At 49.1% G+C, this 26,491-nt stretch overlaps 1 protein-coding gene across 4 annotated transcripts in view; it reads right to left on the minus strand.

The window, feature by feature from the left end:
* Gpr68 (G protein-coupled receptor 68) overlaps positions 1-23,374 on the minus strand; it is a 35,766-nt gene extending 12,392 nt beyond the window's left edge. For 2 of the 4 annotated variants that reach the window (XM_029484366.1, XM_021179486.3), the window contains exon 1: positions 2,374-2,864. The gene's annotated coding sequence lies outside the window, so the exon portion shown is untranslated. Of the gene's footprint in view, positions 1-2,373; positions 2,865-14,232; positions 14,552-23,183 lie in introns of those variants that run through there. The other 2 variants (XM_029484365.2, XM_029484364.2) reach the window with 2 other exon arrangements.
* Between the last annotated feature and the right edge of the window lie 3,117 nt (positions 23,375-26,491).

A 26,491-nucleotide genomic window follows, 5' to 3' on the forward strand; every position in this document is an offset into this window, starting at 1 on the left:
TCCATCATCCATCTATCTATCCATCCATGTATCCATCCATTCATCATCCATCCATGCATCTATTCATCATTCATTTATCCACCCATCATTTATCCACCCATCTATCCACTCAGCCACCCGCTTCTATCTATCCATCCAAACATTCATCCTAGAACAGTCACTGAATGCCCATTGTATGGAAGGTACTACACTATACACTGGCCCTAACATCCAACTTCATTTTAGCCTCATGAAGAAGAGCAGATAAATGAAGTAAACTCAGAATAAGCACAAGATTTTGTAGGAGTTCCTTGGAGGTAGCCTAATGCAGTAAGGAAAACCTTCCCGAACAGTGACAATCAGACTAAGTCTAAGAGGAAGAGGAAGAGGAAGAGCTGCCCAAAGAGTGAGGAGTTTCTGCCTGTGGAAAATGTGTGCAAGGTATCAAATGCAAGAGAGAGAAAATGAGTACCTTTGGGGAACTGAAAGTAGCTTGCCAAGAAAGGATGTAGATATAAGGCAGACAAGTCCAGAGAGGAGACAAGAATACCAACAAATTAAAAATGGAAGGGAACAGTCGGGGAAATGGAGAGGTTCTTCGATGCTTGGTCCTCTAGCCTCTCAAGAATTGTTAGATGGATGGGTAGGGAGACAAGTAAGTGTGTGGAGTTTCTGGGTGGGAAGGAGATGGACAGATTGGGCAGATGAATGAATGAATGAATGAATGAATGGGTAGATACATCAATGTGAGAGTTGATAAGTGAGGCATAGGTGGGGAAGGAGACAGAGTTGGAGTAGATGGTGCAGAGGAGGATGGGTGAGGATTTTGAAGCTGGGTGCTAGAGCAGTGACCTCACTAACAGAAGTAGGAAAGTGAGATGGAGGGATTTCTAAGGCTGCTTTAGCTGGACAATGAGTCCCCATCACAGCCAGCTCAGTCTCCTGCCACTTCTGAGGATAAAGCCCTGCAGTGGAAGCCATGTCTTCACTGGACTGTCCCCTTTCCACCTGGGATCCAGGAGAGCTTCTCTCCCAAAAAACTCAACTCAAAAACTAAAGGCCACATCAGACGCAGAAGTATTGCAAAGTGGAAAAGCTGAGGCACATTTGCACAGAGTCCTCTGCTAACCAGGCACAGTTCTGGATGTCCACTCCACCTCTTCAATGAGAAGAGCCCAGATAGTCAAAGACAGGCCAGCCCCTCAGAAGTTCCACAGCTGATATATGGAAGGCCAGGTTTTAAACTTTGTTCCCGACTTTCTGACCCTTGATCAGGATCACCACTGAGCAACCAGCTTTAGCCTCCAGGCCTCACAGACGCTACCACAGGGACCAGTAGGCTTTGAGGTGGGTTAGCCTCCTGCTCCTGGAGGATGTGACCTACTAGGCACCTACTAGTCATTAGTCTCCCATGGTGGAGGGATGTGCAGAAAGCAGTAGAAACAGCTCTTTACCATCTAACTGAGAAACTAAGAAAAAATGCACAGAAGGTGATGCAGCTCCGAGAGGCAGATCTTTACACGCATCCGAGTCAATCAGGTAGATGTCACCACAGGTTTAGTGACCACATGAAGCCTGATGGGAAAGAAGCAACTCTGGCCGAAGCTGCCGCCAGGTAGGAGGCAGAGATGGAGAGTTGGATTTCTCCTGGCTCGTGGATAGCTATTTCCCCGGTACCCATCCCTCTGCATACCACACTAGGCACGTACTCAGACAGAGTCTCCTGGTGCCAGGGACCATCCAGAGCCTCAGCCCACAGAGCTGGGGAGTTCCCATATGCTTGGTTCCCTTCCCTCAGCTGGCCAAGCCTCCAGACATTTACACAGGCTGGTTCCAGAGGAACTAGGGTACCCAGCTGTCCCATGAAGGCAAGCTTATAAGGAATTTCCCCCAGGAAGGAATAGAAATCAACTCTTTTTTTTTCCTTCTCTCCCCCACCCAAATAGTCTCACCTCTACAATAACAAAGACAATTCAGTCTCATTTCTAATATCCTGTAACAGTTTCAAAGTCTTAGCAAATATCTGTAAGTTGGGTGGGGCTGGCATTGCTAACCCACTTCATAGAACTTGAAGCCCAAGGAGGCTGAACCAGGTCTTGGAGTTTACACGGTTAAGTCGGGGTGAATCTGAATCCAGAACAAAAGCAACCAGGTACTCAATTGCTACCTTTGAAAAAAAACAAACAAACAACAAAAACAAACCACAAACAATAGCAAGAAATACATTTGAGAGTGTGGCTGTGTACACATGTAACACACACACAGATACACACACACAGACACACACACAGACACACACACACACAGATACACACACACACACACACACACAGACACACACACACACTCACACACACACACGTAGATTAAGAAACTCCCCCACACAATGCTTACCTGATGCTTCTTTTTCACACTGGTGTTGTCTCTTCTATTTCATTTCTTTTAAGAACAGGTCAATTAAATTGATTTCTGTCCCACAAGCAGGTCAGTTTAGAAACTATCCAGCCCCATACCCACAGTGATTGGATTTTTCTAGAGCCTCCTGGTAGGGCAAAGGAAGGCAGTGAGGAGTCCACAGGCAGTTGAGGAGGAAATGGGGAGGCAGCAGTGAGGTCCGCCCCCTGCAGCCCTGAGAGTTCTCTGCGAGAAAACCTAGCAAGAGTCCTCTGATTCAGCCCTTCCGGCTAGGCTCTACCCTCAGTCCTCAGCCAGCTGTACTCCTACAGCTCAACTTGGCAGGGTCTGGACAACGCTGCACACGGACGAGCTCTCCCTCTCTCAATCCCGCAGGAAAAAAAAAAATCATCCCAGCTCATCTAGAAAATCCCCAGCTGGAAGCTCTCCATTCCTGAGCTGAGGCAGAATCATGTGAACTCCAATCTGGTGTCAGGCTGGGCGGTTGCTGAGGAACCCGCCAGCGGGAGGATGCGGGCAGGCAGGCAGGCAGGCGGGCAGCAGAGAGATCCCTTCACACACTCTCCATTCTCTTAGGCTTTCTACATGCTTCAGGGGGAGTCAGGGAGCAGCCTCTGGGAAAACACTGAGCCCTGACTTAAGACAGGTGCTCAGCAAGAGTTGAGTACCCAAATTTTAGCTAGCACTGCCTCAGGCACATGCTAGACACCAGGAGACACAGAACATTGAAACCCACTCCTGGAGTTTTCCCTGAAGCCCCTCAGGTCTGTGGTTGATGGCTGAAAAACTAGGAATGGGTAATGACAGGAAAACTGACTGTTGGCACTCCTAACCTCAAACCCCTTCCTCGGTTAGTGGGTCTCAGCCCTGGCCACATTTGTAAGAAAACACTTGGAGCCTTTTTTTTTTTTTAATGTATGCAATGGCGGGCTCTATCCCAGCCGAACATCAGTGTTCTGCCAAGTTTCCTAGTCAACACTAAAATGGATGTGCAAGTTGAACCTTCTCTCCAGACCCACAGAGCAGTGGTGTCAGGGTCAAAGCTCCAAGTGCAGAGCCCTGCCAGCTTACTACACTGGCTAAACTAGAAAGTTCTCCAGTCCAGCCCCTCAGTTATATGTGGAAAAGCTCAAGTTCCATGGGCCAGAATTTCATGGATGGAGCCTAAGCACTAAAAGATGACTATGACTGAGCTGTGACTTAAGTCTGAGGCTGATGTCAGGGGCCTTATTCTCTCGGCTTAGCTATTTTCTTCCAAAGCAGGGCCCTTGAAAACCCATCTCACACACAGTACATCTGGAGCCCAAGCACAACCACACACAGATGGCCCAGGGGACACGATATCACTGTGATGTCTAGGACCTGTCGTCTCCAGAGAACAAACTACTAAAGTCTGAGAATAGGGTAGTGTTAGCTAAGGGTTCTGCCAAGAAATGCCAGCATATGACAGACCTTTTTCAGCCGTTACGTCAATTGCTGATTGGAGGTCTTATGTTACAAGGCTGCCACTTGGCAGCCATCTGTTAGAGTCAGATGTTATGCCTGGGGTCTCGAGTGTACCTGACTGCCCATGGTGTCACACGGGGAAGGGGAGAATATAAGACTGGTGGTGGCTGTTTCCTGGGTCCACCTGGACACAGAGAGCACCTCTGGCCCTCCTTGCAGAGTGGCCCAGCTTAGCAGGACACACAGACCCTATACCCACACTTTTACCTTGTACATCTTCAGGAACCAGTAATGGGATTGTGAACCTCCTCCAGGACACCCAGGGACCAGAAAAATGTCCTACCTCTGTGAGCAAATGCTCATTGCTGAGGGGGAATAGGTACCCCAGCAAACCCACCAAGCCTTGGGTATATTGGTAGGGGATTCCTTAGCCTACATCCTATGAAAGACCCACGTAGTAGGAGAAAACAGAGTCCTTGCTGGGTACTTTGGCTCTGGGATCTTATCTTCAATATCAACACTTCCCAGCAGCCTCAGGCACCCCAGAGGCCCCCATAAGTCCCTGTCCTTTACAAACTTCTCCTATAAAACCTAAGGTTATATAATAGCAACAAGTCTACCACACACTGCTATAGCATCAAGGAAAACAAAGCCCAGTCCCTATTCCAGGCTCCTGCCCTTCAGCCATCAAGAATGTGAAGAGAAGCCACCATGCAGAGCAGGGTGGGAGAGGAAGATGGAGGAACTGAATGGGCCAGGCCTGTCACCCACGGATCTCTCAACTCCCCTTTCCCTCTCTTGGTTAAAAAAAAGATACAGTCTCTTATATAACTTGGGTGACTAAAACTTGACTATGTAGTCCAGGCTAGCCCAGGCTAGCCTTGACTCATGATCTTGCTGCCTAAGCCATGGGAGTGCTGGGATTACAGACAAGCATCACCTCTTCTTTCTATAGTTAGAATTCTCCAATTTTGGGTTTTTGTTTGTTTGTTTGGTTGGTTGGTTGGTTTTTGGTTTTTCAAGACAGGGTTTCTCTGTGCAGTCCTGGCTATCCTAGAACTCACTCTGTAGATCAGGCTGGCCTCGAACTCAGAAATCCATCTGCCTCCCAAGTGCTGGGATTAAAGACGTGTGCCACCACCGTCCAGCTGAATTTTGGGTTCTTTAAACACACACACACACACACACACACACACACACGGAAATAATAATGTTTTTGTTTTAATCCCAGGTGTGGGATATGGGGCTGCTTCAGACTGTCCACAGCAGCTGACAATGATTTGCCTCATGCTCTAGCAAGGGTGTGATTTTTCCAGCTGCCGATAGTTTTTGAGATTGGGTGACATTTGGAATTCGGGGGGACTTTTCAAGAGGTTATATAAATGTTAGGGCCCCTAAAGGTACGGTGGGTCGTTGGTGGGTCGTTGGTGGGTTGTTGGTGGGTTGTTGGTGGGTTGCTGGTGGGTCGTTGGTGGGTCGTTGGTTTCAGTTTGTTAAGTAGTTGCTCACAAAAAAAGAAACAAGACATTAGATATCTTGATGGTGAAGAACAAACTTGCCTCAAGGAACACAACACCCCTAACCAGAGGAAGTGGTCTGATGATAGCATCGCCCCCTTTCCTTTCTATCCTTTTTTTTTCTCCTACTTAAGGAGATGAAAGGGTGGCAGAAAAGGGGAGGAGAAGGGTGGAAGAAAGAAGAACCCACAAAGTAGCCAAAGACAGGCTACATGTCTCCACTATACCCCTGTCACAGTGACTGCAGAGGTGAAGGACCATGGACCCCACTGGACTAAACACTGTCCCTATTGTGCCTCTGCATAAAAATCTACATCTGGGATCTGTCTCTAAAGAGTTGTGAACTTTCCTCAGCTGCTCTGGTGGCTGCCGGCTGCCATTTGTTTTGAAGCAAAGGTCTGCTCTGAGACAGAGTCCTAAGCTACAAGACCTTCAGTTACCCACCCCAGCATGAGAGACAGCATAAGTAGTCCCTGGGGTCTACATGTAAGATCTCTAGCCTATGGGAGCAATCCCATGGCCACTTGAAGGCCACAGGTTAGTGGGTAGGAGCACAGGTCTGACCCAGATCTGAGGGCCAAGTCCACTTCCACATCCTGTAGCCTTGAGAATCATACATGTTTCTGACTTTGTAAAGCTCCAAGATGATGAGACCCAGCAAAGCAGCTAGCACTTAGTAGGACCAGTGAGATGGTGGTGGTGGTGGTGGTGGTGGTGATGGTGAGCCTGTCTTGCCATCTGATGAGCCAAGGCAGAGGCTGGGCAGATCAACTTGACAAGTGGTGATGGAGTACCATCTATTACCATCAGGATTTTGGGGGGCTCAAATTACTCCACCAATTTGAAGCTAATCAGGGTGGAGGGGCTGAGGGGCTCCCCAGGGGAGCAATGCCTGCAATCAGCCACCTGCCACTTGACCGCAAGGGGCCTTTCCTGACTTGTGTCTCTGGGAGCTGTGTGTTACCTAGCATGCGCTTATTTATATCTAAGGAGGCTCTGCCTATGTCACCTAGATTTCTGGTGGTGCTGTGGTTCCAAAAGAGGGCCAGGTGTGGACTAAGAGTGGCCCTGAAATTTAAGACTCTTCACTTCTCGGAGGGCCCAGCACCAACACCATCTTGGGGGTTCCAGAAGAGCCTGGGCATGTCAATATCTACAGTAGCCACTGAAGATGTGGCTGCCAGCCAAGGATCGCTCCAGTTTTAGGTTAAAGTATGTATATATATTGTGCGTATGCCTGGGTCCCTGTGCCACCAGGCATGTGGGATAACTTTGTAGAGGTGATTTTCTTCTTCCACTCTAAGGTGATCGAATTCTGTCCTCGTAACTGAGCCACCAGGTGTGCATAGCAAAGTCCCTTTCTTAACGAGACATCTTGTAGGCTCTATTTAAAAAAAAATTTTTTTTTTGAGACAGGGTTCATCTACATAACTGTTCTAGAGCTCCTAACTGTTGTGTGGATCAGACTGGCCTTGAGCTCACAGAGGTCCTCCTGCCTCTGCCCCCTGAGTGCTGGATTAAAGGTGGGTGCCACAACGACGGAATCTGTTTTATTTCTTGTACAACCCTACGCTACAGGTCATTCCTGGTCTATAAATGAGGGCAATGAGACTCAGACAGGAACCGGTTTGCTCAGGGCTCCATAGCTGGTAAGCAGGTGAGCTATGATTTTAATGCAGGGTTGTCTGACTCCACATAAGGCTTTAGCCTAGGGCGCTTTCCTGGTCCGGGCACTACTGTAGCAGATTGCCACAAACAGAATTGCTTGAAAACAACACAAATTTCTCATCTTACAACTCTGAGAGTCCATGTAGTGTTTACTGGACTACAATCAATCTGACCTCAGGCTGAATTCCTTTTCTGTAGGGCGCTTAAAGGGGGTCACCTCATCTTTTTCAGTTTCTAGAGGCTTCCAAATCCCTAGGCTGTGGACATCTTTCCATTTCCAGAACTGGCAGTGGTGGACTGGATCCTCTTCACATCACATGACATCACATCCATGACTGTTGTTCCTGTTAACATGTCATCTCTCTCCTCCCTCCTTTTCCACTTTCAGGGACCCCTGTGACAAACTGCATCCACCCACTTGGCACTAGAATGTCTCGGGTTTTTTTAATGTCAGATTACTAGCAGCCTTAGTTCCTTTTGCCTATGACCTCAAGTCAACCATTCTCAATGTGTGCGCTGAGATCCTTTTGAAGGTCTGATGACTCTATCACAGGGGTCACATATCAGATATTTACATTATGATTCATAGTAGCAGCAAAATCACAGTTATGAAATCATAATGAAATAATGTTATGGTTGGGGGTCACCACAACATGAAGAAATATATTAAAGAGTCACAGCATTAGGAAGGTTGCCTTAAGTCTCTGCCAAGGCAACACCATCACAGGCCTTGGGATGAGGAACAAGAAGACATTCTGGGTTGGGTAAAAGAAGACAAGAGTCCCAGATGTTGTCCTCTGCCTCAGCCACAATCAGGACAAGGTCTAAAGCCTTAAAACAAGCCATGTGGACCAATCATAGATGTGTGGGCAGGGTGGGAATGATGGAGCCTCTGGGTAGAGGTGAGTTTTGAGCTGTGTTCTGAGAGCCAAGCAAAATCCTGGGGAGTGAGTGAAGCCAGGAGGAGATTCCTCAGCCTCTTAGCACCCTGTGCTAAGTGTGACCCAACTTGTAACCCACCTGTCTTCCAGCCTCTGTTCCTCTTCCCTACACAACCCTCACCATTATCCGCATTTTCTTCTTCCCAATCTTTGAAGGCCACTCCCTTTCCCATATTCAAAAGCAACTGTTGATCCTAGGGACAGCTGTCTCAGCTCCCCCTGGGTGACTGAATGTAGAGTCCAGCCCTTGTCTGGACTCACAGCTAGAGAGATGGCCCAGTGGCTGGGAGCACTTGCTATGCAATCCTGAGGGGCAGAGTTTGGACCCCTTGGATGTAACAAGGCAAGCATCTGGCTGCTCATGAGAGCACATGCTTTTAGTCCCAGAAGTTGAGAAGCAAACACAAATGGATCTCTGTGAGTTTGAAGCCACTGGTCTACACAGTGAGTTCCACAATGCTTGCACTACATAATGAGACTCTGTCTTAAAACACAAACCAAGCAAACAAAAACAACCCTGAGCCCTTGGCGAGATACTTCAGTACTTTAGAGCAATGACTGCTCTTCCAGAGGACTCAGGTTCAATTCCTACAACCATTTGGAACTCCAGGACGGGAGGATCTGACACCATTTTCTGGCCTCCAAGTGCTCCAGGCACACAAGTGGTGCACCCACAAACTTGTAGTCAAAAGAACCATACACATAAAATAAAAACATTTTAATTAAAAAAAAAACAATAACAAGCCAGGCATGGTGGCACACGCCTTTAATCCCAGCACTCGGGAGGCAGAGGCAGGCGGATTTCTGAGTTCGAGGCCAGCCTGGTCTACAAAGTGAGTTCCAGGACAGCCAGGGCTACACAGAGAAACCCTGTCTCGAAAAACCAAACCAACCAACCAAACAAACAAACAAAAACCCAATAACAACAAAATCTAGGTATCCACAAATATCTGTGCAAGAAAATAATAGGGTCTGTTTTCAAAACAAAAACTAGCTTGGGGCCCAGCAACAAACAAACAGAAAGCTTTGGTTCCTACTGACGCCTACTACTCTAGCTACCCCTACCCAGATTAGACATTTAGAGCAGCAAAGTATTAACAGCCAAGTTTTCTTCATGACCTGCGGAAATCATGTACCTGAGAAATCAAAATAAGAAAGAAAAAAAAAAGCAGGGTGTGAAATGTCCAAATAAATCCATCCACTGAAATCTAGCGAAATAACTAACAGACATAACAGATAGGATAGACTTTATCCCCATCCCCATTACACAATCAATTGAGGTCAATGAGGAAGGGACCCACGTTCAGGTTATTAAACCTGTTTTCGGGCTGGTGAGATGGCTCAGTGGGTAAGAGCACCCGACTGCTCTTCCGAAGGTCCAAAGTTCAAATCCCAGCAACCACATGGTGGCTCACAACCACCCATAATGAGATCTGATGCCCTCTTCTGGTGCATCTGAAGACAGCTACAGTGTACTTACATAAAAAAAAAAAAATACATATGGGGGGCTGGTGAGATGGCTCAGCGGTTAAGAGCACTGACCGCTCTTCCAAAGGTCCCGAGTTCAAATCCCAGCAACCACATGGTGGCTCACAACCATCTGTAACGAGATCTTACACCCTCTTCTGGTGTGTCTGAAGACAACTACAGTGTACTTACATATAATAAATAAATAAATCTTAAAAAAAAAAAAAAACCTGTTTTCTGTCCTCAATTGGTGCACTCACCACTTCTTTAGGTTGGTGCTCAGCATTACAAGGTTGTAATATTTAATATAAGCTGCCTCGCTTATATTAAACACTCTGCATTGACAGCACTTATGCTTATAAGTGGGGAGTCTTTGTTCCTCACCATCTGTAACTCCAGCTCTACCCTGGCCTATGAACACACACACACACACACACACACACACACACACACACACACACACACGGGGATGAATCTGGGAGGCTGTGTTTTCAGCAATCCCTCTGGGTGATTATGACACATACCTAAAATTTCCAGCCCAGCTGTGATACCAGTTCCTCCATGCAGCCCTTCCTGAGCCCAGAGAGCAAACCAATCTCCCCCTCTACTCCTACACCATCTTTCCCTGAGACTTCTTTGTCCTTCCCTCTGACTGACCTGCAATTCTAAAAGGTGAACCTGTCCTCACATTATGACTGTAAGAGCCAGTCTAGAGCACCTCATACAGAAAGAGGTGTAACGGGGTTCTAATGTCAGGCGAGCGCAAAGTGAGGGGACACAGGATGTGCTTGCATGTCTTGAGCTAGACACTGGTTTTTTACAGGCTGCAACCCTGTGGTGCATGGTGACTTCTGGATGCCCACACCCTTCTCCATTACCACAACCCTCTGACCTTTGACCTATATTCTCAGCCTCCCACTTCACCCGTTAGACAGCTAGCTCTGTGATGGAGGACCTGGGTCCATTTTGTCCTCTACCAAGAAAAATGTACACTAACTACTTCAAGTGTTTGAGCGAGTGAGTGACTCAACACTCATATCTTCTGCAGCCTGTTTGAAGTCTGGTGTGGCTGAGACTGAAGTCAGAAGTTGACAAACTGGGGGAGACAGACAGGCTGTGGATGAGAGAGCAGGAAGAGAGTGAGTTTTTTGGTTTTTTGTTTTGTTTTTTTTCTAACGGTGTTGGGTAGTTGGCTCTGGGTGAACATGCATCACAATGGAAACCAGAATGCCCAGCCAGAGACATCAAGCCAGGAGGGTTTGTGGTCTGAGGGGGTGGAAGCTGTCTGAGCATCCTTCTTGCTTCAGGCCAGAGTAACCCCAGGCCTTTAGGTTGCCATGGCAACCCAAGTCGGCTGCACTCTCCCTTACACTTCCTGCCTACCCACTCTGAGAGCTCTATCTCGTCAATTAGTGATCCAATAATGTATGACAACAGTCATCCAAGCACACACAGAAACCTCCTGAAAGCAAACAGACTTCTGGGTGCTGCATAGATGCTCACTACATTTGATCTAGGCCCGGCCTCCTGCTAAATTCTCTTTTCCCAAATCCAAATTACTCTTTCTTTAGCTTCTTCCTCTTGGTTTTGAAGTCATGAGGTTGCCAGAGGTGGGGGCTGATGCCTTAGAGATATCCTGAGAAATGGATGCTGGGAGAACTATCACATAGGATGCTTCCTCCCTTATCCCTGACTGGGGACCAGAGATGCTGACTCTAATAACGTCTTTGGCATGGAAAAGCGCATCACTGCTAGTCCTCACCCTTCACCTTTGCCCAGGATGAACTAACGCATGGCATCGAAAGGGAAGGAAAGGGAGGGTGCTGGAAATCTGATTCGGTTGGTAGAAAGCTTGCCTAGCGTATACAAAGCCCTGGGTTCAGTACTTAGCACTGCATGAAACCAGGCATGTACCCGTAATCCCAGTGCTGGGAAGATAAGACAAGAAGAGCAGAAGCCCAAGGTTATCCTCAATCACACAGCTAGTTTGAGGCGAGCCTGGGCTACATCAGACTGTGAAAAGGCAGAGGGGAGGGGGTAGGGAAGAAGTAGGAAATGGGAAGGGAAGGGAAGAAAAGGGAAGGGAAGAAAAAGGAAAGGGAGGGGAGACATCCACATTGTGATGATTCTAAGATGTCTGCAATCTATCCCATATTTGTCTTGCAGGGAGTAGAAGGCCCTCCTCCCGGGTTCTGGTGGGCTCTGTGATAGCCTGACCAGTAGAATTAAGTGGAAACAGTATTGTTCCAGCTTCCGAGTGCAGCCTGAAGGAACGGACAGCTCCCACTCCTTATCTCTGGAGAGAGTTGCTGTTGCAATTTAGGTGCTAAACTGGAGGGCACTCACCAACCAAGACAAGAAGTTACAGCCCCGGGTGAACTTCCAGTTGACAGCTGGGACAAGACTTCTGCTATACAAGTGTGTGATCCAATGACAGATGGGCCATCTGTCTGATTCACAAGCCGAGAGCACCCATGCCTAAGCCCTTCCTAAATCACAGTCTTTTTGAGCAACAGAAACAAGTGTTCTGAGCCTTATTTGTTATTGTTGTTGTTTGGTTGCTTGCTTGTCTTGTTTATTTAGAGACATATAGTAACACAAGTTACTCTGATCACATTCACCTCCATTTTCCCCTCCCCCAACTCCTCCCAGATCCATCTCCACCTTCCTATCTCTATTCCAGGTTCCTGCCCTCATTTCTCTGTGCCCTATTGAATGCAATTTGTGCTGCCTTGTTGAAGCTGCCCTTTACTCCTGTGTCTTCCAGCATTAGCTGCAGGGACTACTCTACTGTCAACTGATGGAGGATTTGAATTCAACCTTCAATCCTGCTGGAGGAGCTGATCCTATCCCCTGTCAACAGTTATTCTGATTCTTTGGCCACCCAGAGGTGTACATTTTAACTCTTCCGGGATTTGGATTTATTCCACACGTTGTTCCTTACTCTCCAGAAAAAAAAAAAAAAAAAAAAAAAAGGAGCCATTCAGATCTATAGGAATAGTATGAGCCCCAGTTCTATGTGTGGATCATAGGTGACCTATCATGCATAGGTCACCCCCTTAAAGAAGACTGAGTCTTCCTCCCACAGAAGCCATCAACTGCTCCTAGCTGGAGCTCACACATTTAAAGTGGTTTGCTCTGCCGCAGTGGCTAGTGTGAACATTAGTATTCCTATCTCCCAAAACACTTTAGGGTCTACTGTGTACTGGACTCATTTGCAGGGTTATTTAATTTTAATTTTTTTATTCACTCTATCAAGTGAGTATTGTCATCTCTATTTCCCTGCAATATATGAAGGTTCAGAGAGGGAAAGTACATTGGCTGAGGTCCACCAGCTGAAACAGGAATTTGGATGCTAAGCCCCTGGAGATCTCAGTTTAACAGTCCGTCTGACTCTAGTCCCTGTCCGATAACTCTCTTCCTTTTGTGTGCCTTTCAACAAGAAGCTGCAGCAGAGAGAGGGTGGGGAGGGGACTTCTCAGAGTTGGCATCTATCTGGAGGTGCAAGCTTTGCCTGTGTGGTCTCATCGCTACACTAGAGAGTGAGCTCTAGAGGCAAGTCTCTTTTCTTAGAAGGGTCAACTGAAGTTTGAAAGGAGGGTATTCGGACCAGCAATGCGCATGGCGCGCTAGTGTAGGCCCCCTGGGGAGTAGGAAGGAGAGAAAGGGTGAAGAAACAAATAAAAAAAGAAGAGGAACCCCAAACTCTAATGAAGAGAAGTGGCTTTAAATGAGCTATGAAGTTCTGGAACTGGCCAGGGAACTGAAAGCGGACCCTATACAGCCGGCCCAGCCCACTGAGCTCAGGAAATTCCCCTCTCCCTCTGGGTTGAGAGGTGGAGATGCAGGCAGGGGGCCAAAAGAATGAAGCAAGCCATAGCCTTGACTATATTGTCTCAGATTTGTGTCAGATGGGAGGGCAAGCGACTGCCACATGCCACCTCATTAAACTCTAGGGTTGATTCATCTACCCACAGGTATCCTTCCCAACCCCCTCACAGCAAGACATGCCCAAGGCCTCTGGCACATTGGCACCAACCCAGTGCTGAACCCCAGGAGGCTTGCTGCCTTAGCGCCTGTCACGCTTTCGTCCACCTGTTCCTTCATCCAGACCTGGGGCACAGCTTTTTCTCCGGGACATTTGATTCCCAGAGGGGATTTAAGCGTTCAGACCAGCAAGTGTTCTGATGGCTCCTGCTGACTGGCAGTGGGCCAGCTCCACCCAGCCTCCCCTCCCCACCCTACCCCCCAGAGCAGAAGGTAAGGACATGGGAATTGTTTGGGTCTCAGAGTTTGAGCTCAGAGCCTGTTGGAAGAAGGGCCACGAAGACTCGAGTGTGAACAGAAATGGACCCCAGTGCAATCTTTAGATCACCAGAACTGGGTAAATGAAGGGTTAGAGGTCTCATACTTTTTTTTGAGGGTGAAGAAATTACCAGGTGGCCACGGAGCCAGCCGCGGGGGCGGCTGCTAAACCCAGTGGCGACCGCATAAAGAGACACTGGACCCAGGAGAGGGACCCGGGGCGCTGGCGCTCCAGGGCAGACATTCCCTGCTGACTTCCGTCACAGTCAGTTCTGCGGGTTCACCGCACGCACACGGTGGTGTTTGGGGGTGTGCCCGCCTCTTGTGCCGCCGCTCCCGCATCCTTCGCTGGCCGGCCCGGAGCGCAAGCACACCCGACCCTGCGCTCCTGAACAGGACTCAGAACCCAGCAGACCTCGCTTCTCCCATCCCTGGTAAGCCAGTGACCCGTAACCATGGCAAAAGGAAGGAGCCTGGCTCGCGGGAACACGTACCTGGCGGCGACAGTCTGGGACGCGGGCCTGATGTCCTCTGGTGCAGTGCGTGAGCCTCCAGGAAAGGCTGGGGACTCCTGCAGGCACGCAGGTCCCTTTCTCCTAGCCACTCTGGGCCACGTTGTGCGAGATTCTTCCCGCTCCCAACCCTAGTCCAGGCACAGCCAGACCTGTCGGTCCACGCCCTGCAGCTCACACTGACCGCAAGCCACAGGCGAGGCGCCTGCTAGAAGGGCCGAGGTGGCCTGAGCGCTCGCCGGTCCCGGAGGTGCAGCATCCCCATCCCCCTCCCTGCTAGCATCCTGACCTAGAGACTGGCTCTGCGGAAGAAGCCAAGCTGCTGAAGCACTAGGGGACTTCTTCAGCCACAGGCGCTCCCAGGGACGCTGAAACCCAACGTGGGAAGCTGGGAGAAAGGTAGAGAGGGGTAGCCTTTCTGCGTTCATCTTCAGTCTCTAACATCGTATCCACTCAGTAAATGAGGTGGGTGTCACAGTTCTGGGCCTTTCTCTACCTGCTGGAAGCCTGGGGCTTAGCCTCTGGATCCCAGACCCGGTGCTTCCAGAGCCAGTGGGTATAGTCAAGGACATAATGAATGACCTTCTCTGGTTTTATGGAGACATCAAGGAAAACTTACTGTCCTCTGCCCTACATACTGCCCTAAACACTAATAGCAAATAGTCACAGCTTGCCTTGTTATACGCGCGCTTAAACGTGTTGATTTGATTAACTCTATGAGGCAAGTGCTACTATTTTTCCCATTTATAATGGAGAGAAATTGAGGCACGAGAAGACAAATAGCTTGCCCGAGGCCACCCACTTACTTAATGAAGCCTTTGAGATTCAAATCTACATCCCACCCTATGCCACCTTGCATCTAGGTTTCTCACAAGTGCATACCTGGGTTCCAGTGGGCCTTACCCTCCCCGCACCCCCCCCCCACAAGACCCTTTGCCTCTGCCTCTCATTTTCTGAACTTTCCCAGTTTGGGCTGATGACTCCACTGATACACTTCCCAGAGGTCTTCACACTGCCTGATAGGATTGCTGGCATACAGTTGCCTGTCTGCACAACCCATGCTCGGGACCCACACTCGAATCTATGGAATAAATGTCTGAACTGGTTGGTGGCGAGTCTGCAAAGCTCAAGTCTGAGACAGAGAGACAGAGTAGAGATGGAGTGCAAACCGAGGTGTAGACTAGAGAGGGACAGAGTAGATCTATGTCAGTGGCTGCCAAGCCCTTTGGGTAGCTCAGGGTGCTAGGGTGTAGTCTATAGGTCAGTAGTTCTCAACCCTCCTAGTGCTGTGGCCCACCCCCAATCATAAAATTATTTTCATTGATACTTCATAACTGTAATTTTGTGACTGTACGAACCATAATGTAAATATCTGTGTTTTCCTCAATGGTCTGAGATGACCCCTGTGAAAAGGTCATTCAATCCTATAGGGGTCGAGACACACAGGCTGAGAACGACTGCTCTAGGTGGGACTTTTCACAGAAGGCAGAAGGTACAAGAGCAGCCAAAATAGCTGGGGTGGGGTGGGGGTGGGAAGGATGGGGTGTTTCTCTTCTGGTGCTGACAGAGACTGGCTCAGCCTGCTCTCTGGTTCCCATTGTGAAATCCCTCCTTTTTGAAAAATGTTCACAAATGGAATTTTCCAGAATAAACTATCTGTGCCTGAAAATGTTCATCGGGTTTTTCCCCCTAATTTGTATTCGTATGTGTGAGTGTAGTGAACGTTGTAAATCTTGTGTGTGGTATGCATACATGCGTGTACTTCTGTGTGTGGAGGGCACCCCGCCTGGTTTTTTTGAGACAAGGTCTTTCCCTGAGTTCAAAGCTCACCACCTTCTAGACTGGTTGGCTAGAGAGCCCCAGGGATTACCTACATGTCTGTCACCCCCCCCACACACACACACCACACTTCACCTCCCCCTCCCCATGCTGTCCCGAATTCTCCACCCCTGCCTTTCTTTTTGTTTAAATTGTCATTCTGAATATAGCTAAGAGTTCGGGTTTGAAAGCCAGAGCACCTGGCTTTAAATTCCAGCCCTTCGTATTGACAGGGTGACCTTCGCTCAGTCTTTTACCATTTTGTGAGCCTTTCCCTGCCTGAAGATGGGGACACTACCTAAGAGAGGGTCGGTCATGTCACATGAGTTAAACCAAGGGTCGCCTTCTCAGCTCAAGACTCCTCACACAGCAATGAACATTCAATCCATGCCAATTGATATTGCTATTCAATATTCCAGATACCCCTTTCCTCTCTTGGTTTCTAAAACAGGGTCTCCTGAGAAGTCCGAGCTAGACAGGAATGTATATGATCATCCTGCCCCTGCCCCCCCCTCCCCTCTCCCCCAGTGCTGATTAAAGGCGTGTGCCTCCACCGCATGGCTTCCTGCTATGTTTTTTGGTGTTTCTTGTATCCTTAGAGCTTACGCCTGAGTTTTGTTGCAATGAGTCTCATTCTCTCCCTCTCGTAGACTGAAAAGCAGAGGTGCTGCAAACTGCCTAAGTGCATGCCCAGCTAGATGCTATGGGAGCTCAGAATCCTAAAATTGTTTCACTCAATAATGACGTTTCGCCTCTGTCTCTCCCTCCAGGAAAGAACGCTGTTTTAAAGCCCACTGTCAGCTGGCTATCTGTGCGTCGACTCTCTGGAGTTCAGCCATGATGTGGCAATAGTTTGCTATAAAGTGAACCCCACATTGCTCTCATGCCTCACAGCTCCTATGGTGCTATGAATAACCTACATAAACTCTGGTTGATGGTCCCTGGCTCAGGCTAGCTCTCCTTAGTGGTCCTGTCTCCAAGTTTCTATCTCATAGTTTCTGTTTGCAGATATCCAAACAACATCTTGTGCCTCTGGATACCTATATACTCTGTAGTGCTGGGAATTGAACCCACAGCCTTACACAGGCTAAGCAACACTCTGCCCCACAGAACCACTCCTAGATCCTTCATGCCCTTGAATTAAGCTTCCTATAGATGTGCACCTCACCTTGTGGAGTGGTACATGAATCTTACCCCCAGTTTCTTAGAGCATCAGAACTGGTAGTAGAGGTCCAGGCGAGGCCATTCTGACCTTGCCTTTCATAAGAAAACTCTAGATTTAAAAAGGCAATCTGGGTGTGGTGACATATACCTTTAATCCCAGCACATGGGAGGAAGAGGCAGATGAACCTTTTATGAGTTCAAAGCCGGCCTGGTCTACAACGTGAGTTCCAGGATGGCCAGGGCTATTACACGGAGAAACCCTGTCTTGAATACCCCACACCTCCAATAAACAAAGAAGCTCACCCCCTTGGCTGCTCCACCTCCATGGTCAGACATGGGCAGCGGAATTTGCTGTGCTGCAGATGTAACCTGGCAACAACCTTATAAGCCACACACAACTCACAAGGTTAAGAAGAAGTATATATCACCTTCCAGAAGCTTCCTGGGCCGGGGATAGTAAAGGCTCCTGGAATGCTGACTCGGAATCTTCTACTAATGACCATCTTTCACGCCCACAGAAATCCCTTCCCTCGTGGGCTGGGCTCCAGAGACAAGGCCAGTTCTCAGTCCCCAGCAGGCACTGTTTGCTCTTTTTCTTCTTTCCCAGTCTCCCAGAGTTTGGGGGGTTTTCATGTTTATTTATTTGTTTGTTTGTTTGTTTGTTTTGGCATTTTGCCTAAAGCCAGTCTTTATGCTGAGCTCAGTGACAATGGGTTTATTCCATTTTCCAGTATCAAACTTGGGGTGATGGCTCTGGAAATATCCAGAAAATGGCCGACAGCAGACCATGTACTCAGGCAGGATCTCTCTGAGTGTTCTCCTTTGCCTGTCCACACCCACTCTTACCCCTGTTTCTTGGAAGACTGAGTCCTGGCTCCCTGCTTTGGTTCCCTGGTCTGGCCAATAGGAGGAGAATGGGGACTCAAGGGATTTGGTCCCTCTGCCAGGGTGACTCTAGATTATCTGCCTCCTCTTACTGAAGGTGCCAGCTCTTATTAGCCTTTCTCTCCTCTTTCTCCCTACGTTCCTCCTGTAGGCCTTGGAGGAGCCCCAGGTCCCCAGATATGTTAGTCCCACCTGACCACTCCTTTGATCAGTCTTCTGAATCTTGTCCCTCAGGTTCCTGCTTCCCACTGGGACTGGGACTGGGACTGACGCAGAAGCAGTGGATACACACAGAGGACAGAATGGGGAATTAAGAAAGAGCAAAGATAAACTACTTAAAAAAAAAAAAAATCACTGATCTTTCCAGGCAGTGGTGGCGCATGCCTTTAATCCCTTTAAGCACTTGGGAGGCAGAGGCAGGCGGATTTCTGAGTTTGAGGCCAGCCTGGTCTACAGAGTGAGTTTCAGGACAGCCAGGGCTACACAGGGAAACCCTGTCTCAAAAAACCAAAATCAAACAAACAAACAAACAAACAAAAAATACTGTTCTCCCAGCTTGCCCTTCTAATGCCCAGAGCTGGCCAGCCTCAGATCTCAGATCAAATCTCTCTTCATGCTCCAGACAGAAGAACAGGTAGTTACTTCCTCCCAAGCCTTCAGTGCCAGCTCATTTCTGTGCCACCCTGCCCTATGCTTCCTGTCACCGCGGAACATGTCCCAGGGCTGATCACGCAAGTGGATGCAGGTAGACAGCTTCCCTCCTCAGTAGTACCCACCCTTGCTGAGTCAAGCACCTTCTAGAATAGTCTGGGCGGCAGGAGGCTGGTTGCTCTGAGAATGATCATTTCTGGCATCGACCACACACCAGCAGGCTGGGACCTGAGCTGATTCATTGGGTGACCTGGACAAGCAGAGCATCACATGGCTGCTTTTGCTCCTCCCTAGGTGATCTGAAGGCTCTTAGAAGCCTGGGACTAATGGGGACATCTGCAGACAGGAGATGCTGAGGCCTGTGTGTGTGTGCGTGCGTGTGTGTGTGTGTGTGTGTGTGTGTGTTTTGAAGGGATGGACAACTCACATCCAGGTGAAATATGAGCATAGGCATCTAGAGCAGAGGTTCTCAACCTGTGGGTCATGACCTCTATGGGGGTCACATACTAGAAACCCTGCCTATCAGAAGTTTACATTATGATTCATTAGCAGTAGCAAACTTATACTTATGAAGTAGCAATGACAATAATTTTATGGCTGGGGGGGTCACCACGACATGAGGAACTATATTAAAGGGTTGCAACATTAGGGTGACAGAGAATCGCCGATCTAAAGGGCTGTTTTTGGGATTTGGGGTGGGGGCGTGGGGGGAGCTTTCAGGCTAGGTTTGCTCAGGCTGAGTTCTTTGGGAAGGGGGAAGTTCAGGGGACTTTTGCAGGCCCGTTGCTGTGGAAACTAGGCAGCTCTCCTGGGTCAGTTTCTTCTTTAAAATGGGGCTTAATATAGAGACCAGCCTATGAATCAAATATAAGGAAACCCTCACTTCTGGTGGACACAGAAACCAGGAGACCAGCTGAGTGTGCTAGTACAACCTGTGGTCCCAGCTAGTCTAGAGAATGTGGTGGGCTGAGCAGGGGTTTGAGGTCCTTCTAACAATTTCAAAGCCAGCCAAAGGAAGAGCCTAAGGAAGAGTTGGAGATGATGTAGCTCAGTGGTAGAGCCCTGGGTTCTAGTCCCAGTCTAGGAAGGAAAGAAGGAAGAAAGGAAGGAAGGAAGGAAGGAAGGAAGGAAGGAAGGAAGGAAGGAAGGAAGGAAGGAAGGAAGGGAGTTTAGTAGGGGTGTGAAGAGAGTCTGCAAGGCAGAGAAGCACAAAGGGCTTTGCTAGCTACAGTTTTATGAGCCAGGAAGGGGCTGCTTGGCATCCTTAGCAGCACCTGCCTTGTTTATGGAGCATGGGCCAAACTCTGACTTCTCCACAGATGCTCTGTGACCTTCAGTATCCCTGGGTCTCCCTTTTCTTATTTGTAAAATGGCATGACTAACAATACTTCACAGGGTTGCAACAAACGAGTTAATAAGTCTAAAACTCCTAGAACTAGGCCTGGCTCTAGCAAGTGCTCTGAGAACGTTAAGCCATCCATCCTTAACACAGCACCCATGGAAAGCTACTATTTTCTGCTCTGGCTCAAGTATGCTAAGATTCTTTGTGGCAAGGAGCTGGGAAGATGGAGACTGGTTTTGTTTCCCTTTTAGAAGAGTTGCCTCCTTTGGGGTACATGGAGGGAGGAGGATGACAAAGAGCCCTTAGAGAGCCGCTGGGACTTGGCATGGCGGCGCACACATGTAATCGCAACACTCAAAGCTTGAAGCAAGGGTATCAAGAGTTAAAGGTCAGGTTGCATAGTGAGGCCCTGTCTCCATAGATAGATAGATAGATAATTAGATAGATAGATAGATAATTAGATAATTAGCTGGATAGATGGATAGATGGGTAGATGAATGGATAGATGGGTGGATGAATGGATAGATGGGTAGATGAATGGATAGATGGGTAGATGAATGGATAGATGGGTAGATGAATGGATAGATGGGTGGATGGGTGGATGCATGCATGGGCAGGCTGGGGTACAAGTCAGTAGTAGGGTACTGAGTGAGATTGTACAAGGTCCTGGGTTCAATCCATAGCACCACAAGAAAACCAAACAACCAACTGTCAATCAAACAATAAAAGCATCTACAGGAAACCCCCCACCCAAGTTCTAAACTCATGATCTTCTAGGATCATGGTTTAAGTGTTTACTATGGGATGTGGGTACTATGGGAAAGAGATGACAGGGAGGGAAGACTAACAACACACTTATAACATAGACCAAGGCCTGACCAGAGACATCCCCTCCCCCCGAATTCAGTCAGCTTTAATCCTTGCTTGGTCTGGGCCTTGGGGTGCGCTGGTATCTTGGGAGCAACAATGGTGGCAGAGAGGTGGGGGTCACTTCAAGTTCAGACAGAGGTACCCCAGAGCCCAGCTCTACTACCAGCAGAGTTGTAAAGTCCTTAGTGCATCATAGGTACAATGAAGATGTCCTCCAGTGTCAGCTACACTTAACACAGACCTAGCACAGAGGTCCCAGGGACATCCCCCAAAATATTTACGCCCCAGTCCCTGGAGCCTGTGAATATGTCTTCTTAAACGCCAAAAGGGATGTGGTAAGTGTGACTAAATCTTAAGATAGGGAGGCTATCTGGGTTATATGAGTGGATCTCATGTCATGTCAAGAGGGACACAGAAGGCCCTGAAAGGGGATTGAGGCAAGAGTGTAGGCAGCTTCAAGTTGAGAAAGGCCACCAGACAGAGGCCCCTCCCCCAGAACCGTCTCTCACTCAGAGCCATCACAAAGCACTGTACCCTCTTGAGAGCTCTTGGATCTGACCTTCCAAATTCTGAGACTATAAATCTGTGCTGCTCTGAGACAGTGTGCTTGTGGTCATTTGTCTTAACTGTGATGGGAAATGGGTACAGCCACTGAGTCCCCTCACAGAAGATTCGCTGAAGGATGAACCCAACTGAAGGAGACTCCGAAGCATCTGCTGAGCACTGTGGCTTTACGCCATCTATCATCTCCCCTGTATACTTAATTCCACCACCCAGGCCATGGGAATAAAGTCTGCTTGGGCACTACCAAGGATGGAACCTTCCAGGATAGGAGAACTCAGAGCAGGCTCCTAGAAACTGGGCTCCTGGATGGAGCAGTCATTCTAAGATTACTGTGATGGGACCTGCCATGCAATGTGAGGGGCAAGAATGGGAGTGTGGACTTGGACAAGGAACAGGAGAAAGGCAGGAAGAAAGACAGAGGACATCAGAACGAGACCAAGAGACCAGTTATTCTTTTGTATCCTCAACACCCAGAGAGGAGAGAGACCCTGGAATAGTGATGAGAGCTAGGAGATTTTTCTCATGATACACGGAGTAGAAAACAACACACCACCACCACAACAAAGCACAGTGGGGATTACAGCGGGAGAGGTAGGGCCTCTTAATGGGTGCATGTTGGGTGGCTTCCTGTTAGAAGCGTCCTTTCAGCTGCTACTAACACCAGGTGAAGTGAGATGTTTTCTACCACTCTCGGCCCTGTGAGGCACAGCTCCAACTGGAAGCATTTAGTACTTTTTGCTGTTATTCTCTATCCAGTTCTCTTTTAATTTGTCTAGTTATACTGAGGAGGGAGTCTCAGCTGGGTGCAAGAGTGCCTTGCATGAGGCTGGAGCTCTGCTGGAATACAGGAGCCAACCCCAGGTCCCGGCTGCAGACAGCAGGTGCTAAGGCTTAACCACCCTGCTCGGCTCGCCCACATTTTCATTTTATATTCGTCTAACTACTTCCTTTTGTGTTAGGGTCCTGATTTCCCTTTTCTGGGTGTGGAATACAATTTCCTCTCATCGAAAGGATGAGTCCCATGGACCTCTGTGCTTCCTCTGAATTGTGGTTCCCTACAGGGTTAGCTGACAGACCAGAGCCCAGCTCAGCAGGTCAGTCCATGTGAACGAAAGAATGAATGAATGAGATAATGAAAATAATGAAGGGAGGGAGGGGTGAATTGAGACTCAAATAATCCTGTGCGCTCCCTTCCCCTTCTTCCTGAGCCAGGGTGGGCCTGCATCCTCATCCATTCAACACGCCACTGTGGTCCCTCCTTTGCTGCCCTACACACTACAACTGGGAAGGTCAGGACATGTCTGTCCCAGCAGCTTGGGCAGGGTTGGACTTTTGAGACCTGCTGCCTCAGGAAGCTCAGGCCAGGGGAACCTCTTTGATCTGTCGCCACTCACATTGCATGGCAGGTCCCATCACAGTAATCTTAGAATGACTGCTATCCCCCAGTCTTTCTCCATTCCATCCCCGCCCCGAGGCTCTTAGTCCTGTCTGAGCTTGGATTTTGAATTTTCCGCTGCTACAGGAGGAGTCTGGAAGCTGCATGGCTGAAGGTCAACCGTCCTCCCTCGGCGCGCGCCCGCCCGCAGCTGCGCTTTCCCCGACTGCGTCCGCTCTACCCGCGAGCGGTGGAGCCACTCACCTCTCTCTGGTGGGCACGGAAGGCACGCAGCTCTCAAGGCGAGGGCGTGGCGCAGGTCCGATGGAGGCATGGCATCCACCCGCACCGACCGGACCTGAGTGAGCGCAGGCCCCACGTGGGGCGGCGCTGGCCAGCTCTCCGGAGCCTCACCGCCCCGCAGTGGCCTGAGGAGAGTCTTCACAGCGGCTAGTGATGGAGGGACCCAAATCCCTTCTCCTATTATTTATACTTTTAGGTACTTGGGGGCGGGGAGGTGAAGAACAGAGGACTTATTTCGTGTAGCTATAGAGACATGAAGGATGAAATGGACTTGGTGGGTGGGATAGGTTGCTAGGCCATCCTCCTCTCCCTCCCACCCCATGCACTAGGTGACAGTGACAGTGGAGATCCTTGTCCCCAGCTCTGGCTGTCTCCAGGCTGTTTACTACCAGGCAGAGCACCAGTGCCAAATTGGGTTCCCCTCCCGCCCCACCCCTGTACTCCTTGGAGAAACAAAAGGGTGTGTGGGTGGGGATGGGCCCCGGGTCAGCCAGACACAGGTTCTCACATGAGGTTCCCCAGGGCATTGTCTCAGGGCAGCTAAGTTTGGAATGACCTGTCAGAGTCCACTGTGTCACCTGTATCACAAGATACTGAGTCAGTATTTCCTGTCCCCCCCACCCCACTTCCAGGTCAGTCTAAAGCTGGAAGGATGAGGAGGAGAAACTGCTGCAGGAGCATTCGGGTACCTCAGTTCCAGGTTGGGACCGCCAGTCTCACTTCCTGTCCCTGCTCTTTTGGTTTGGGCCATTTTTTTTCTTGACCTTCTGTCCCTCCCTTCCCTAGCCCACTCCTCAGAGGTGGCGATACAGGTGAGACTGGAGTTGGCCCATTCTGGCTCCTGAGGGCAAAAGGGTGAATTGTGCCAACCAGTTTTGTTAAAGATGGCCCTTACAGAAGGTAAATGTATCAAGCTATGATTAAACTGTGTAATAAAGATCACAAAAAGTCAAAATCCATCCACTTCCTAATTTACTAGCTCTATGCCTTAGAGGTTTACACATTTTATGGTACGTATAGTGGGTGTATTTTGCAGCGCGTACGGGGTCACTGCACACCCCCTTCCCTCCTCACCCATGTTCTATTGCACCGTGCAGGCAGCTCGAAATCGGCTGTATTTACACCACAGAAAGGGGCATGCTCCCCTCATGGCTGGACTCATAGTTGTAGTTGGCTTCTGATTTTGTTTTGCTTGGAGACAAGGGTTCACTGGTGTAGTTCAGGGAGGCTTAGGACTCAAGGGTCTCTCATCCCAGCCTCTTGCCGGTTCAACATTTGTTTTCCAGTGCTTGACTTATGAAATCAATGGAGACAATGGTATGTCTTGTGTGAATACTGTGGTCCCACCTTCATTTCAAGTGAGGCTAGCCAGATCGGAGACCACTACCATGTGAACATCATGAACACGGGGGACCTTCCGACGCAGTATTCAGAAACTACTACCTGATTTTGTAGTCACTCACCCAATCAATGAAACCTGTTTTGCCTTTGACTTGCTGACAAAGTGGCAACCCACATTCATTTTGGAATAGCAGTCACCTGCCAGCCATGCACGGGTTAGCACTAATACATTAAGCATGACCAAAGTGAGAACATTCTATGACAACCAGTTGACTGCATGGGACTGCAATGAAGTTTTATTACTTGTAAATATCACACATATTTAATCTCAGTAAGAGCTAGATTTATGTCTTTATCCCTCCCAGACCCAGGTATTAAGAGGACAATCCACAATGTTTGTTCTGTTCCAAATGTTTTCTCTAGAGCTTCGTTTTCCAAATAGCTCTGTAGATTTCACCCCATGCTGTGAACATGAAGAACCACCTGTCACTTGGGTACTTTCCAAACACCCAAAGACTACACTGGAGTAGAGGGAGGGGCATGGGACCCAGGAGGACATATACTGCTTACACACTGAATCCGTGATGCTGCTATGGGATATTCATCACTCGAGACTGGATTTGAATATGTGAAGTCTCAGAGTTGGAACCATCTGAGGGAAGGAACATAGGGGAGAGGGCAAGGGGACGTCAAACACCTGAGTTTAGTGAAAAGGGGAGACAGAAGCCCAGCTTTGGGGCAGATGTCAGGTTCTAGACACCTTAGGGACATCTCAGCCAGATGTGTGTACATCTAGAATTCCAGAGGAGGTGGGGGCAGAGGATGCCGGCTCCCCGCCTCCTAGGAGTGGCCTGTAATTAGAATTGTGGATGTGTAGAAGCTTGTCAGGGCCTGAGGGGTGGATGAGAGACCTAGGTGTGCCTCAGGTGTATGGGACTGCAGAGTGCAGGTGTGGCTACTGACGAGACGCAGAGTGTGGAGTGTTTCAAAGCAAAGGTCACCCAGGGAGAATGTACCAGAGTGACCAGGCTCCCTTTAGATTTAGTGCCACCAGTAACTTAACAGCAGCCTTTCCATTAAACAGAACCAGAGTGGGCTGAAGAAACAGAGCGAGGCAGACAGACCAGAACTAGGGCCCCAGGGCTGGAGGATGAGGCCTGGGATGAAAGAGCTAGCTAAGGGCCAGGATCTAGTATGATCTCTACACATAGTGGAGGAGGGTCAAGACCTAATTTAGGCTTCTGTGACAGTACAACAGATGGTGTGAGGTGAGAAGCTTGGGGAGATGAGCTGAGAAGTTGGGGTGCAGGAGGGCAGGCTTCATGCCTGAAGCTCCTAGGTCTACTGTGAGTTCAGGGAGGTGTGTGGAGGTTGAGGGAGCTCAGGGCGGTGCACAGGCTCCCTGTGGATGGTTGAGCCCTGCAATCCTGAGTGTGGGAGGACTGTCCCAGAAGGGACGGAGTCGTGAGACGGAGGCTGCCAACAACGAGGCATGACTGGCCAGGTGTTAAATCCTACAAAGGCCACACGGACCGAAGCCTGCCAAACGACTGCTCCACGGATTGCAGTCCCCACCAAGCCGCCAGATCCGAGAGATTGCAGAGACTTAGGAAAGGAGGGCACAGGGCCAGGAGGCAGGAGCGGTGCACACAGGAAGTCTGATGAGCGAAGAACCACTGAGGTATCAGGTGGACCAGAAGACAGCACAAGGTTTGGTCACCTGGAAGATTTATATACCTTTCCCCATTTCATCTACTTCACTGATTTAAACAGGACGCCCTAGGTCCAAACCCAAGATCTAGCACTTGGGAGTGTTGTAGCTTTGGGATGCTGTCCTCACGGGAGCAGAGCCCCCTGCCCAACCGGGACTCACCGGATGCTGACTTAATGTGATGCGGACCACAGGCTGCCCGCCACTTCCAAGGACA

Source organism: Mus caroli, unplaced genomic scaffold, assembly GCF_978045245.1.
Source record: "Mus caroli unplaced genomic scaffold, Mus_caroli_1 scaffold_14, whole genome shotgun sequence".
NCBI classification, from domain to species: Eukaryota; Metazoa; Chordata; class Mammalia; order Rodentia; family Muridae; genus Mus; species Mus caroli.